At 44.9% G+C, this 16,124-nt stretch overlaps 1 protein-coding gene across 7 annotated transcripts in view; it reads right to left on the bottom strand.

The window, feature by feature from the left end:
- The window catches only part of ABCB11 (ATP binding cassette subfamily B member 11), a 167,942-nt gene that overhangs the window by 127,473 nt on the left and 24,345 nt on the right, over window positions 1-16,124 (bottom strand). For 2 of the 7 annotated variants that reach the window (XM_066278684.1, XM_066278689.1), the window contains exon 1: window positions 8,828-8,935. The exons of 4 other annotated variants lie outside the window; for them this stretch is intronic. The gene's annotated coding sequence lies outside the window, so the exon portion shown is untranslated. Of the gene's footprint in view, window positions 1-7,853; window positions 7,944-8,827; window positions 8,936-16,124 lie in introns of those variants that run through there. One more of the 7 variants, XM_066278685.1, reaches the window with a different exon arrangement.

The raw sequence follows: 16,124 nt of genomic DNA, 5'->3' as shown, positions 1-16,124 counted from the left end.
GGATATCAAGTTATACTATAAGGCCATTGTACTCAAAACAGCCTGGTATTGGCATAAGAACAGGCATATAGATCAATGGAACAGAACTGAGAACACAGAAATAAACCCACACCTTTATGGACCACTGATATTTGACAAAGGAGGTAAGAGCATACATTGGAGTAAAGACAGCCTCTTCAACCAATGGTGTTGGGAAAATTGGACAGCTACCTGCAAAAAAATGAAACTAGACCACCAACTTACACCATTCACAAAAATAAACTCAAAATGGATAAAAGACTTAAATTTAAGCCGTAAAACCATAAGCATCTTAGAAGAGAACATAGGCAGGCAAGTGAAATAAAAGACAGGATAAACAAATGGGACTTTATAAAACTAAATAGCTTCTGCACAGCTAAAGACAATAAGAACAGAATAAAAAGACAAACTACACAATGGGAAAATATATTTGACAATGCATCTGATAAGGGCTTAATAACCAAAATTTATAAAGAACTTGTAAAAGTTAATACCAGGAAGACAAGCAATCCAATCCAAAAATGGGCAAAAGAAATGAATAGAAACTTCTCCAAAGTGGACATACAGATGGCCAATAGGCATATGAAAAAATGCTCAACATCACTAATCATTAGAGAAGTGCAAATTAAAACCACAATGAAATATCATCTCACACCAGTCAGAATGGCGCTCATCAACAAAACAACACAGAGTAAGTGCTTGCGAGGATGTGGAGAAAAGGGAACCCTCCTGCACTGCTGGTGGGAATGCAGACTGGTGCAGCCACTGTGGAAAACAGTATAGAGATTCCTCAAAAAATTAAAAATCAAGCTGCCTTTAGACCCAGCTATCCCACTGTTAAGAATATACCCCAAGAACACCATAGCACTGTATGAAAAGAAGAAATGCACCCCCATGTTTATGGCAGCATTGTTCACAATAGCGAAGATCTGGAAACAGCCCAAGTGTCCATCAGAGGATGAGTGGATTAAAAATCTTTGGTACATATATACTATGGAATACTACTCAGCCATAAGAAATGATGACATCGGATCATTTACAACAACATGGATGAACCTTGATAACATTATACTGAGCAAAATAAGTAAATCAGAAAAAACTAAGAACTTTATGATTCTATATATAGGTGGGACATAAAAATAAGACTCAGAGACATGGACAAGAGTGTGGGATTTACGGGGTGGGGGGAGACAGGGAGGAGGTCGGGGGAGGGGAAGGGCACAAGGAAAACCAGTTAGAAGGTGACGAAAGACAATTGGACTTTGGGTGATGAGAATGCAGCATAAGCAAATGTCAAAATAACCTGGAGCTGTTTTCTCTGAACATATGTACCCTGATTTATCAATGTCACTCCATTAAAATTAATAATAAAAAAATTTGTCTCAGGGTTAATTCAGGCAGTTAGAAGAATATTATAAGGATGCTAATTCTGCTTCTCAGGCCACATCTGCATAAGGGGCCCCAAGAAAATTGGTGATTTGGCTCCTCTGATTTTGCCAATTGGATTTAAAAAAAATAGGTCAGGAACAGCCTGAAATGGAACTAACAATACAAGGGCATAAATTTAAAGGACTTTTAGATACTGGAGCTGATGTATCTGTTATTGCTAAGCTACATTGGCCTCCTTCCTGGCCCACTCATGCAGCAGCCACAGAATTACAAGGTATAGGGCAGAGTAAATCCCCTCAACAAAGTTCTAGTTTTCTACATTGGGAAGATTAAGAAGGTCATTCTGGATTTTTTAAGCCTTATGCGCTCCCTGGATGGCCAGGTAATTTGTGGGGTAGAGATGTTTTGAAAAATATGGGAGCGTTGCTTGTCAGTCCTAATGGTTTAGTCAGTACTCAGATGCTTGATCGGGGATTTTTGTCCACTAAGGGACTAGGGAAAGAACAGCGAGGAATTCTCACCCCTATAGAAATTCTCACCCAATACCAGAAAGTGTGGATTAGGACATCAAAATTTAGCATAGGGGCCTTGGTAGCTCCTGCTACCTCAATAATGCATCGTGCCAGCCCAACTACTTGGAAATCAGATAATCCTGTATGGGTAGACCAATGGCCCCTTTCTCAGGAGAAACTTAGGGCAGCTGCTCGATTGGTACAAGAGCAGCTACAGCTTGGGCACATTGAACCATCTAATAGCCCATGGAATACACTTCCATATTTTGATCTTGTCGCTTCCTTGATTATCAAGGAGCATAGGTGACAAGATCACCTATGGTTATAGCTTATAGGTTTTGAGCCTCAAAATTATTGTTGTTTCTTTTTTCAAAGGATCAACAACAATGGCTCTGGGACACTTCCACTAACTGGCAAATCGCTTTTGCAAATCAGTGGACAACTTTATACTGAAACAGTCAACTTAAAATCAGCTCAAAGACTAGAATTATATGCCATTATCATGGCTTTTCAGCATTTGCCATATTCCTCCTTTAATCTATATACAGACAGCAAATATTTACTTATGGTTGTTTCCACTATAAAGACTGCTGTCTTAGGGACAACTGTGGATGAACTATTTCAGCAGTTCTTCCTTCTTCAAAGACTTGTAAGTAAACATAGAGCTCCATGTTTTATAGGACATACTCGAGCTCATTCCATGCTCCCTGGAGCTTTAGGAATGCCCTTGTTGACAAGCTACCCAAAAGAAAATTATTTGGAGCAACCATGACAGATCGAGCAATTCAGTCTCATACTGTTCATCACCAGAACACTGCAGCCCTGTGTAAACAGCTTCAACTTTCTCGGAAAGCAGCACAGCAGATTGGTAAATCCTGTCCAAGGTGTCCTATACTACAATCTGTCCCTTCATTTGGAGTTAACCCTCAAGGACTCCTACCAGGACAACTTTGGCAAATGGAGGTTACTCATATACCTTCATTTGGCCAACAGCCCTATGTCCACGTTACAGTGGATACTTATTCTGGATTTGTATACATAGTAACCTCTGCCAGAACAGGAGAGGTTGCTAAGCAGGTTATATAGCTCATTGTCTGTATGCATTTTTCTATTATTGGATTTCCTAAACTGGTTAAAACTGACAATGCTCCTGCATATGTAGCAAAAGCATTTACTGTATTTTGTCAAACCTTTTGAATTATGGGTATTTCTTACAATTTTTAAAGTCAAGGTATTATTAAAGCATACCCAGCAAATATTTTAAGGTCAATTAAAAAAAAATTTAAAAGGGGGGAGTCATATCCTGGAACTCCTATGGGTCTACCATATCATGCTTTTTACTTAAAAAAATTTTAATTTCTTTTGAATGCTGATGAACAGGAGACACCAAATCTTCTTCTCCTGCAAACTTCTACCTTCTTTTATTTGATCCAGCTAATAACACTGTTTTGTCTTTTTCCAAATAGCTCCAGATATATGGGAAAGGTTTATATAGGTGATGGGGATCCTCAAATCCCTCAGCAAGATCTTCTGAGCATGGCTTTTAAGGTATCAAGAGTCAGAAAAAGCCCAGTAGAGATCAGATGAACTACCAGCTTTTAGGATATGCCCTTAAAGGCTCCAACGCCCCAAAGAAGTCTCATAGGAATCCATCTGGGTCCTGCTTTAATAGTGGAAAGGAAGGTCATTTAGCTAAAGCCTGCCAGGCTTACATGCCTTTGCTGTGAGAAAAAAGGGACACTGGAAGGTAGGCTTCCCCCTCGCTCCTCTAAGGGAGGGTTCAGTCTCTTCCAGCCCTGCTCCAGCCACCTATGACCTAACCTTGCCCAGAATGCTGGGGTTTGCCACTGAAGGCTGAAGGTGCCCAGGGCCGTCGGCCCCATCTACGACACTGTGGACAAGCCTAGGGTATTTATTCCAAGAAGCAGGTAAACTGATCTCATTTGCACAAGGGCCATTTAACTATGTCTTGCCTGAATAGTCAGGTTTTTTATTCTTCCCTCAAAGATCTCTGTTGTGGGTGTTGATAGTCCTATTTTCTGCTGTTTATATAGTGTTTCCTTTGTTCCTCCTACCTCAATGCCCCACTCATATTTCAGGCTGGGACCTACTCCTAATTTAGAGCTCTCTCTCCCCCTTTTGCCAACTTCTATTGTGAATTTGCCTTTGCCACCCAGCTTAGTGTATCCCAAGGTTCTCTTTACCATGCCACAGTTGCAGAGCTCCAGGGAAAAGCACCCTGGTCTCATCTCTCCAGGCAGAGAACAGAGGCTCCATCTCCACACATGCTACAGATGGCTTTTCCAGTCTACCTGAATCATTACCAGCTAGAAGCAGCAGTCATTGGGACTTGAATGTGAGCTGCAAAGTATAGAATCATGACAACAATTCCAGTGCCATGCGGTCTTTTCCTGGATGTGGACTTTTCCTGAACTCCTGCTCCTTGTGACAGCTCCTAACGGACTGAACTGGGGTTGGGTTGCATTCACAGGGATTTGGAATGGTGTTGGTGCCAACTTGGACTTGGTGAACATGTTAAGGACACTACTCTTTTATGGATTGTTGTTGTATTGGCCAAGAGTTTGCTTAAAGGCTTTAATCACAGTATAATATATATATATATGACTGGATAAAGAAGATGTGGCACATATACACTATGGAATACTACTCAGCCATGAGAAATGATGACATCGGATCATCTACAACAAAATGGATGGACCTTGATAACATTATACGGAGTGAAATAAGTAAATCAGAAAAAAACCAAGAACTGCATGATTCCATACATTGGTGGGACATAAAAACGAGACTAAGAGACATGGACAAGAGTGTGGTGGTTACGGGGGGGAAGGGAAGGAGAGAGAGGGGAAGGGGGAGGGGGAAGGGCACAAAGAAAACTAGATAGAAGGTGACGGAGGACAATCAGACTTTGGGTGATGGGTATGCAACATAATTGAATGACAAGATAACCTGAATATGTTTTCTTTGAATATATGTACCCTGATTTATTGATGTCACCCCATTAAAATTAATAAAAATTTAAGTATAAAAAAAATAAAAAAGAAAGAAAAAGAAAAAAAGAAAAGAAAAGAAAAGAAACAGGTCAGGAGTGAGAATAGTCTCCCAGGAGCAGAGATCCCTCCAGGATACAGCTTATAACAGGAGCATTCGGCCCACAACCTGTTTTTATAAATAAAGTTTTATTGTACTTTATTTATAAAATAAATAATGTCATACACATTTGTTTTCATTTTGTGTTTGGCCACAATGGCAGAGTAGCTGTGACAGAGACTATATCCGCCTCCTTCCTCTCTACCTCTCCACCCCCTGCCCTGGCAGCTAATGCTTAAATCTTTGAAGGTTGTGGGCTCCACAAACCCCCCTTCCCTGAACTGCTTGGGGAGGAAAGCCTAACTGCTCTTGCTCCTCTTAAACATGGAAGTCACTTTCTAAGCTACAAATTTCCATTTTTCTAAAAAACCCTTAAATGTCTTTTCCTGCTGACATTTAGAAATGTAGGGAGGGCCCCTTTCTTATCATCAAATCCAGCAAATGATATTTCTCCCAGGGATCATTAGAGGAGAAATGAAATATTGACTATATCGAGAAGAAAAAAGAAAAATACTATTTTGCAGGTTATGGGATGATGGTGTGTGTCAACAATGTAGGAGACACTGTCCAGGGATAGGAACAAATGGGGTCCTTTTAGCCCTGAAGAGAAAGAAATATACAGGGATCCTCATGGGACATACAAATGTCCTTTCTTCAGAGTCACAGTTGAGATGGAGGACTAAGGTAGGGCTCTTGAAGAAGGGAGACTTTAACACCAAGTCACTTCCAGTCCTCCTGTGTCTTTCTAGGCACGGTTACCTCATCTCTACAAAGCAACACAGAACTCACTGATTCTTGCATGGAACTCAGGCATCTTTTAGGAATTGCCGTGTCTTTTAAAACCAGAATAGGCAACTATTTTTTCTTAAATTATTTCCTAATTTACTTCCTGCATTCATCAGCAAATATTTGTCAGCACTATTCTTAGGAGGAGGACACACAAATTACTCAAGGGGCTTACAGTCAAGTGTGAGGAGAGGCATGTAAACAGTTCCTCCTCAGGAGGGGAGTGGAGGCTTCCAAGGTAATTACAGAGTCACAGAGCAGAGAACAAAGTCAATAAGCCTGGAGCCACAGGGAGTGTGTGGAGATAGGGTGGCCTATATATAGTCAATACTTTAAAAGTTTTATAATAGCCACTCTTAGATCCCAATATTAAGTGTCTTAGGTACAATCATTATAATGCGTTCCTAAAATGTCTAGAGAGCTATTCCTCCCTCAGAACGTTTAGAAATACTGCACATTGTTCTCAGTCTTAAATGTGTAAATTTGATCTTTGCGTTCAAATCATCAGCAACATGTGATTTCTACTGGCTAAGGAAACCTTGTAAAGCCAGTAGCCAGGGCCACTATCACAGCAACCTGGCCCATGCATGTTTGCATTGGATTCGGACAGTCGGTAAAGAAACAGCGGAGCCAAAAACTGATGGGCCATCATCTTTAATCCTAGCCTGCACCCAGCGGGCAAGTAAAAACACACACTGGGCTCCAAAACCCACTCATTCAGGGCTCACAAAGCTACTGACTTATTCGAGTTTCCTAGAATCAAAGGTTTCTAGCTCACCAGATTTATTCACCTCTGTTCCCCATCTCTTCCCCCCCCCCCCCCCCCCCCCGCACAAACTGGCTTCTCACTCAACACTCCACCATCTTGGCTGCTTCTCCTGGCCTCCTCCACGTGGCCTCTCTCTGCTCTCCTCTCTGCTTTCTGTTCTAATGTTAATCTCAGGAACCAAGAGAGCAAGCTCCCGTTCTGTCCCCATTTTATAGTGTAGTAATCAAAACCTTTAATCCAATATACAAAATAGGGAAGTCTCTAATACAAAGTCACTTATCTGAGGCATGATGGGATTGCACCACCCCACATGAAAAAGGGTGGGAAAGGCCTGACCTGTGGTGGTGCAGTGGATAAAGCTTTGACCTGGAACACTGAGGTCACCAGTTCAAAACCCTGGGCTTGCCTGGTCAAGGCACATATGGGAGTTGATGCTTCCTGCTCTTCCCCTTCTCTCTCTCTCTCTCTCTCTCTCTCTTTTTCTGTCTCTCTTCTCTAAAATGAATAAATAAATAAAAATAATAAAAAAAAAGAAAAAGGGTGGGAAAGGCTTAGTCCTAAAACCAAGCCCCAGGCTACAAGGATCTTGCCTGCCCACAGCCTGCCCCCATCACACATTAATATCACCTGAGTGGCAGCTTCCATGTGGGCAGCACCATCTTTAACAAAGTGAGCATAATATATTTTATCTACCCAACAAACCTAAAAAAAAACCTGAAATTAGATTCTAGAAATGAATTTTTTCCCCTTTAGTCAAACATCCAGAGCTCATATTTTTTAGTATCTAAATTATTAAAAACTGGGAGAATGAGAAAATGAGCATGGTGTTGGAGAAAAAATAAGTCGATATAGTTCTTTATTAAACCAGCACCAGCTTCCCAGGGTAGGATTTGTGGTTATCAGTGCAAACAAAATTATGCTTTCATAAAGCCAAGTTAAGAAATTTTACTGGCATTTTTACTTTGGGCAGATTATTCGATCTCTTCACCATTTGCACAACACATCCCCATACAGCACAGATTCTCAAAAGAACTGATGAGCATTGTAATAAATGAAACAGCAAGTAAGAGTCATCTGTATTGTATATAATAGTATAAAATCGTTCACATATTCTGAAAGTTTCTATCAAGCACTTTCATGTTATTTAGCACATGGCAGGAGGCCGTCCTATAATAGATCAAAAACACAATGCCCACAAAGTGAGCTTTAGAGGGAATGGACTTGCAAAGCATAATCCTCAAATGCTATAGACGCTGTAAGTCACTTACCTGTGAAAGTGAACTTGAGGAAGCCAAAAGAAGCAGTGAACTCCACTGTGGAGAATCAGAGGGTTTTACAACCCTTTCCAGCTTCAGTGTTCATCATTAATAAACACTGAACAGAATTCAAGCTTTTTTGAGAACATTATCTGTAAAGCCAGTAGCCACAGCCACCATCATAGCCGCCTGGCCCGTGCAGGTTCGCATTTGATTCGGACAGACGGTAATGAAACAACGAAGCCAAGAACTGGTGGGCCATTAGCTTTAATCCTAGTTTACACCCGGTGGGCAAGTAATACACACAGTGGGAAACACTTCCCTTTCCATTCAGGGCTCCCAAAGCCACTGACTTATCCGAGTTTCCTAGAATCAAAGGTTTCTAGCTCACCAGCCTTTTTCACCTCTGTTCCTCATCTCCTTCTCTCTGCACAAACTCTGCACAAACTGGCTTCTCCTTCAGCACTCTGCCATCTTGGCTGCTTCTCCTCTCCTCCACATGGCCTTTCTCTGCTCTCCTCTCTGGTCTCCTCTCTAATGCTAATCTCAGAAACCGAGAGAGAGCGAGCTCCATTTTATAGTGTAGAAATCAAAACCTTTAATCCAATATACAAACAAGGAAGTCTCTGATACAAAGTCACTTAGGATGGGAAAGGCTTAGTCTTAAAACTAAGCCTTAGGCTATAACGACCGTGCCTGCTTACAGCCTGTCCCCCACACCCAATGCAAACTATAAGCGGGCAAACCTATATATCATATTTACAAACTTATTTGACCAACATGAAACAGCAAGTAAGAGTCATCTGTATTGTATATAATATGAAATCATTCACGTATTCTGCAAATTTCTATCCAAGCACTGTCATGTTATTTAACACATGACAGGAGGCCATCCTTTAAAACACAGTGCCCACAAAATGAGCTTTAGAGGGAATGGACTTGCAAAGCATAATCCTCAAATGCTATAGACGCTGTAAGTCACTTACCTGTGAAAGTGAACTCGAGGAAGCCAAAAGAAGCAGTGGACTCCACTGTGGAGAATCAGAGGGTTTTACAACCCTTTCCAGCTTCAGTGTTCATCACTAATAAACACTGAACAGAATTCAAGCTTTTTTGAGAACACTATTTGCTTAAGGGTCAATGCCCAGAAGGCCAGCCTACGCACAGTTCAGTGACATCTGAGGAAAGGTTGAACGTGCTCAAAGTAACAACCCCAGACACAGAGTGTGTTGGGGAAAAGCTCGGAGGGGTCAACAGGCTTTGGAAAGTGCTGATTTGCCTTGGAAAGAGAGGGGAGTCACAGGCAAGGGGGGCTCGGGCAAGAGCACTGTGGTTCTGAGAATGGGCAACCCTTCTTTTTATAGCCCTTTGTTGGGCAGATAAAATATATTATGCTCACTTTGTTAAAGATGGCACTGCCCACATGGAAGCCCATCACCCAGGTGATATTAATGTGTGTTTGGGGTGGACTGTGGACTGGCAGGATCCTTGTAGCCTAGGGCTTGGTTTTAGGACTAAGCCTTTCCTACCCTTTTTTTTTTTTTTTTTTTTTTCCTTTTCTGAAGCTGGAAACGGGGAGAGACAGTCAGACAGACTCCCGCATGCGCCCGACCGGGATCCACCCGGCACGCCCACCAGGGGCGATGCTCTGCCCACCAGGGGGCGATGCTCTGCCGAGACCAGAGCCACTCTAGCACCTGGGGCAGAGGCCAAGGAGCCATCCCCAGCGCCCGGGCCATCTTTGCTCCAATGGAGCCTTGGCTGTGGGAGGGGAAGAGAGAGACAGAGAGGAAGGAGGGGGGTGGTGGAGAAGCAAATGGGCGCTTCTCCTATGTGCCCTGGCCTGGAATCGAACCCAGGTCCTCCGCACGCCAGGCCGACGCTCTACTGCTGAGCCAACCGGCCAGGGCCTTTCCCATCCTTTTTGATGTAGGGTGGTGCACTCTCATGAGGAATACAATTATGCCTCAGATAAGTGACTTTGTATCAGACACTTCCTTATTTGTATATTGGATTAAAGGTTTTTGGTTTCTACACTCTAAAGTGGGGACCCTGGCCAGTTGGCTCAGTGGTAGAGCGTCGGCCTGGCATGCAGGAGTCTCGGGTTTGATTCCCAGCCAGGGCACACAGGAAAAGCGCCCATCTGCTTCTCCACCTCTCCCCCTCTCCTTCCTCTCTGTCTCTCTCTTCCCCTCCTGCAGCCAGGGCTCCATTGGAGCAAAGTTTGCCCGGACGCTGAGGATGGCTCTGTGGCCTCTGCCTCAGGTGCTAGAATGGCTCTGATTGTGGCAGAGCGATGCCCCAGATGGACAGAGCTTCGCCCCCTGATGGGCATGCCGGGTGGATCCCGGTCGGGCGCATGCAGGAGTCTGTCTGACTGCCTCCCTGTTTCCAACTTAGGAAAAATACAAGGGGGGAAAAAAAAAAGATAAAGTGGGGCAGACCAGGAGCTTGCTCTCTCGGTTCCTGAGATTAGCATTAAAGAGGAGAGCAGAGAAAGGCCACTTGGAGGAGGCCAGGAGAAGCAGCCAAAAAATGGTGGAGTGTTGAGGAAGAAGCCAGTTTGTGCAGAGTTTGTGCAGAGAGAAGGAAGGAGATGGGGAACAGAGGTGAATAAGTCTGGTGAGCTAGAAACCTTTGATTCTAGGAGACTCGGATAAGTCAGTAGCTTTGTGAGCACTGAATGAGTGGGTTTTGGAGTTCAGTGTGTGTTTTTCCTTGCCTGCTGGGTGCAAGCTGGGATTAAAGATGATGGCCCAGTTCTTGGCTCCATTGTTTCTTTACTGTCTGAATCCAGTGAGAACCTGCATGTGAATGGCCACGATGGCGGCTACTGGCCTTACACCCTTATTTTTGAAATGTGACTTAAAAACACAATAAAATAAAACAAAAACAAGCCTTTAAACTTTCTTTCTCAATTTGAAAGATTATTCTTGGAAAATCCTTCGGCTGCAGATCCCCAGAGCTTCCTGGAGACGGATAACCTTAAAAAAAAAAAACACCAGAAACAGCCTTTTGCTCTGATGACCCTTGCACCCTAGCCTGAACAGTCAGTGACCTCAAGTTCTACTTACCAGATGAAGCCCTGTGTAAGAAGAGATTAACAATTTTTCTAAAAGTTCAAATTAGCAGAAATGTAAGTTAAATAAGCACCTACAACTTCTCCAATGGCTCTGTGTTGCTTATATCTGTTTCTCCTCCTTTTTGTCAATCCTTCCATTTTGTTAGGATGCTCTTATTTTTAATCTCTTTACCTGCCTGAGCTAGCCCTTGCCTAAGCATGCCTGACTGTGGCCTTCCATAATGAATAACAGCCAACATTGGTCAAATCCTTCTTGGGTGCCTGGCTCAGTTGGAAAGTGTTATTTGTACTACCCTGTTTGGGCTTCTCAGTAACCTTAGAAGTTAGGTGCTATCACCTTTATTGGAGAAACTAAAGCATGGATAGGTTAAATAATCCATCCAAAGTCTTATAACTAATAGGTTCAGAGCCTACACTTCTAACCACTGTATGCTGACATTCTTCCACCCATGCTCTGAACTGCAGTCAGTGGGCCAGGGTTTCTCAGTTTGCAGAAAATAAGATCATATTAAACAATAAGAACAAATTTTCTCCATTAAAATTTTTTCTTTTTAATTCAGCATCTGCTGGATGCTGTTTGTCTCTATCTAGAACCTAGATATCAGATGGTTTATTACTTCGCTGCAAATTCTTTATATTATTATTATATTTATATTTTAAAATCTCAAGATATCAAGGTCAGCAAAGCAAAGAAAGATTTCTAGATGTTCCTCCGTCTAAGCTGGTTTGAGAAGTCCTGAAATGGGATGACGTGTGAGGTGACACAAATATAATAATATTCAGTGTGACCCCAATTAAGACCCAGAAAAAAGAACACAGGAAAAAAAGAAAGGCTGCTCAGCTGTGGGGTTGTAGCTTTGATTGGGAAAAAACTCTCTCAGAATTTTGCTACCTCTGTTGTGGCATAGTTGGTGACAACAGCTGAAGGGTGAAAATGCTAAGGAGAAAACTGTCATCTCAGGACAAGAGGGAGCAGCTCCCTGGTCCTAGTGTCCCGAGACTGCCCTTTGTGTGGCATGTAGACCTAAAGGAAGATAAAAGCATCAAGTTTTAGAACTGGAAACATTGTAGATGCAGTAAGTTCTCACTTAACATCCAAGATGTTCCTGAAAACTGTGACTTTAAGTGAACCAATGTATAACGAAACCAATTTTACAACAGGCTAATTGATATAAACAAGAGTTAAGTTCCTAGTACATTTTTCTGGTCATAAAAACATCATAGCCTGACCTGTGGTGGCGCAGTGGGTAAAAGCATCAACCTGGAACACTGAGGTTGCCGGTTCAAAGCCCCAGGCTTCCCTGGTCAAGGCACATATGGGATTTGATGCTTTCTGCTCCTCCCTCCCTTCTCTCTCTTTCTCTTTCTCTCCAAAGTGAATAAATAAAATTAAAAAAAAGAAAAAGGGAAAAAAACATCATAGCCCTGGCCGGTTGGCTCAGCGGTAGAGCGTTGGCCTGGCGTGTGGGGGACCCTGGTTCGATTCCCGGCCAGAGCACATAGGAGAAGCGCCCATTTGCTTCTCCACCCCCCCCTCCTTCCTCTCTGTCTCTCTCTTCCCCTCCCGCAGCCAAGGCTCCATTGGAGCAAAGATGGCCCGGGTGCTGAGGATGGCTCCTTGGCCTCTGCCTCAGGCGCTAGAGTGGCTCTGGTTGTGGCAGAGCAGCGCCCCAGAGGGGCAGAGCATCGCCTCTGGTGGGCAGAGCTTCGCCCCTGGTGGGCGTGCCGGGTGGATCCCGGTGGGGCGCATGCGGGAGTCTGTCTGACTGTCTCTCCCCATTTCAGCTTCAGAAAAATACAGAAAAAAAAATCATAAAACTTCTAAATAAAGACCCAAAACACTTCTGATATTGAACATTGAAATAAATGTGAGCTACACATACATTTAAGAAAGATTAATAAAAACAAGTAAGAACATTGTTTTGGGTTTTTTTTTGTATTTTTCTGAAGCTGGAAATGGGGAGAGACAGTCAGACAGACTCCCACATGCGCCCGACCGGGATCCACCCGGCACGCCCACCAGGGGCGACGCTGTGCCCACCAGGGGGCGATGCTCTGCCCCTCTGGGGCGTCGCTCTGCCATGACCAGAGCCACTCCAGCGCCCGGGCCATCTCTGCTCCAATGGAGCCTCGGCTGTGGGAGGGGAAGAGAGAGACAGAGAGGAAGGAGGTGGGGGTTGGAGAAGCAAATGGGCGTCTCTCCTACATGCCCTGGCCGGGAATTGAACCCGGGTCTCCCGCACGCCAGGCCGACACTCTACCTCTGAGCCAACCGGCCAGGGCCAAGAACATTGTTTTTTAACCTGCTTATCTCCATTTCAATGCCACGGGTGGCCAGAGCCTATTCCAGCAGTTCAGGGTACAGGGGAGGAACCCACCTTGGACAGGACACCGTTTCATCACAGGTGCTCACCCACACACACACACTCAGACTGGGACAATGCAGACACACCCATTCACCTCATATGCACATCTATGGGATGTGGGAAGAAACCAGAGTCCCCAGAAAAAATGCAGACATGAGAGAATGTGCAAACTCCACACAGACAGGGGCCCTGGCTGAGAATCTTTTTTTTTTTTCCTCATCAAGTTTGCAGTGAAATGACATTAGATGAAATGATGTTATTCAAGGACCTGTTGTATTTTGACTCCAACCACATCATCTTGTAGACAAAAAAAAAGTTGAGAACAAAGCAGCAACTTATCTTGAGCCTCTTGGAGAGTTAATGGCGTCTTCCTTCTCTCCTTCAGTCTGGCCCCTGATGGGCCAGGGCATACAGAATATTAAGTCAATTGTTCCGTATTTGTTTCAGCAGCAGGCAAATTTTATTTATGATTTATGTTCTGAAAACAGGTAAGGTTCCTCCTGTCTTCCAGTTAAAACAACTACTTTTTGAGGGATTCCAAGATGGCGACGGAGTAGGCAAATATTCCAAATGCCACCTCCCAGGACCAAAATGGATTACAACTTAATTTAAGAACAACTATTTTGAAAAACCAGCTTTGGACTAAATGAAGAAGAGTCTAACCAAGGATCACAGAAGAAGCCACACTGGGACTGGAAGGAAGGACAGAGATGCAGAAAGGGCTGCCCTGCTCCCAGGAGTGAGTGGCGGCTGGGGGTCCGGAGGGACTCTTACTGCAGGGAAGTTCAGCCTGAGAGGGGAGGATCCTCAGCCCCAGGCCCAACATCCCAGCCTAGAGCCCCAGAGCCTAAAAGAGGCACCCATATAGCATTTGAAAGTGAAAAGAGGTGAGGCTTCTGTCTGCGAGAAAGATACTGAGCTCTTGGAGACACAGGCTTTGTCTTAAAGGGCTCACGTAGAAAATCTTGCTCACAGCCACTTACCTGGGGCTCTGGAGGGGGAGAGCTAAGGACTAGAGTTGTATCAGGAGAGTGTGAACTTGGCCCAGGGAGAGACACTGAGGGGGATGGCCACGGGAACCCCTGTGCTGAGCCATTCTCCAATACTGCAGTCTCCATCTTTTTTGGGTGGAGCAATCCTCTCTGTGTGGCATCAACCTAGGGGAAAGCAACTGCCCCACCCTCGGGAATCTCTCCTGCCCCACCCTATGGAGACTGAGCTGCTCTGAGAAGTTAGCCAGGAAGCAGGGGGTGTGTCAGGGACTCAGTTTTCTGGCGTTGAGGCCAGAGCTTTCCCACGCACTCTCCTCAGATGATGCCTGGTGCATCCACCTTATGGGAGATTCAGTAGAAACTGCCCAACAGCAGCTAGACCACACCTCTGAGTCTCAGAGGCCCACCCTTCAGGCTCTTGGGGGCCATACCCTACTGAGGCCTGTGAAAAAAGTCTGGACAAACTGACACCTGCAGCCAAGCCATATCCATCACCCTTCCTGATCCATGAATTGCCGCAGGCTCTAGATTCTACCAGAGGTTTTTACTTTTTTTTTTTTTTTTTTTGTATTTTTCTGAAGTTGGAAATGGGGAGGCAGTCAGACTCCTGCATGTGCCCGACTGGGATCCACCCGGCATGCCTACCAGGGGGCGATGCTCTGCCCATCTGGGGCATTGCTCTGTTGCAACCAGAGCCATTCTAGCGCCTGAGGCAGAGGCCATAGAGCCATCCTCAGCGCCCAGGCCAACTTTGCTCCAATGGAGCCTTGGCTGCAGGAGGGGGAAAGACAGAGAGGAAGGAGAGGGGGAGGGGTGGAGATGCAGATGGGCGCTTCTCCTGTATGCCCTGGCTGGGAATTGGACCCGGGACTCCTGCATGCCAGGCCGACGCGCTACCACTGAGCCAACTGGCCAGGGCCAGAGGTTTTATTTCAGTGGCTGAGCCCAACAAGCAGCCAGCAGACAAAAGAAGCTACAGGAGGCAGATCTCAAGGAACTTTGGCCTTTTGTTGACATTCCCCCAGGCCCAGAGTGGGTAAAAGCCAGCCTAGGTTTGCAGCTTGGTATTTCCATGTGCACCTGGGCCCAGCAGAGGCAGCCACAAACTCTGGATTGCTTGTGGCTCTAAGAAGGTTGCTGAGAGTCAGTCACAGACAGTGTCCTCCAATGGTCTGCATCAAGTTCCCTCTAGGGAGGCCCAGGGCCAACACATCCTATGGCCATCTGTGGAGATCATCAGTTTAAGACCTAACAACTCTTGTTGGCAGTGTGTCCTAAAGGAGGGCTTATCGGACACTGGGCCCAGCTGTGGCAAGTTCTGCTTTTTGTGGTCAACTCTCATACAGCAGCTCATGCACATTGGACAGGGTGGGGTTTCACAGTCAACTGGTCTGGGACTGGATATCCTGCCCCACTGGGTTCGATTCCACAGTGGGGAGAGAGGCTTGGAACATGGACATTCAAGGTGTGGATACCCTGGAACTTATAGTTTGTTCTAGTCAAGAGGCTTAGCCACCTTCTGGGTTGCACAGTTGGCCTCAGGGCTTGGTCTTCCTCCCTGAGACCAGGGGCTCCCCAGATGGACAAACTTCTGCAGAGGGGACTGCAGTCCCACCCAATCTGATCCTGCTGCTCACCTCACTAGAGAGGAATGGAATTGGAGGACCCAGCAGTGTCTGAGGATTAGGCTCCAGGGTAGGGGCCACTTTTCCCATACTGAGCTCCTGAGCAAGAGACCCCTAAAGTAGGGGGTCCCACTAACATGGTATTCCCAACCTCAGCTGCCTTAACCCACCAAGCTTGCAACATGTAGAGAGATTGGTAGAATGAGGTGGAGTTTGAG

The sequence above is a fragment of the Saccopteryx bilineata genome, chromosome 5 (assembly GCF_036850765.1).
Source record: "Saccopteryx bilineata isolate mSacBil1 chromosome 5, mSacBil1_pri_phased_curated, whole genome shotgun sequence".
Classification (NCBI taxonomy): domain Eukaryota; kingdom Metazoa; phylum Chordata; class Mammalia; order Chiroptera; family Emballonuridae; genus Saccopteryx; species Saccopteryx bilineata.
Note: the sequence above shows the minus strand (reverse complement) of the source record. Positions and strands in the feature narration are given on the sequence as shown.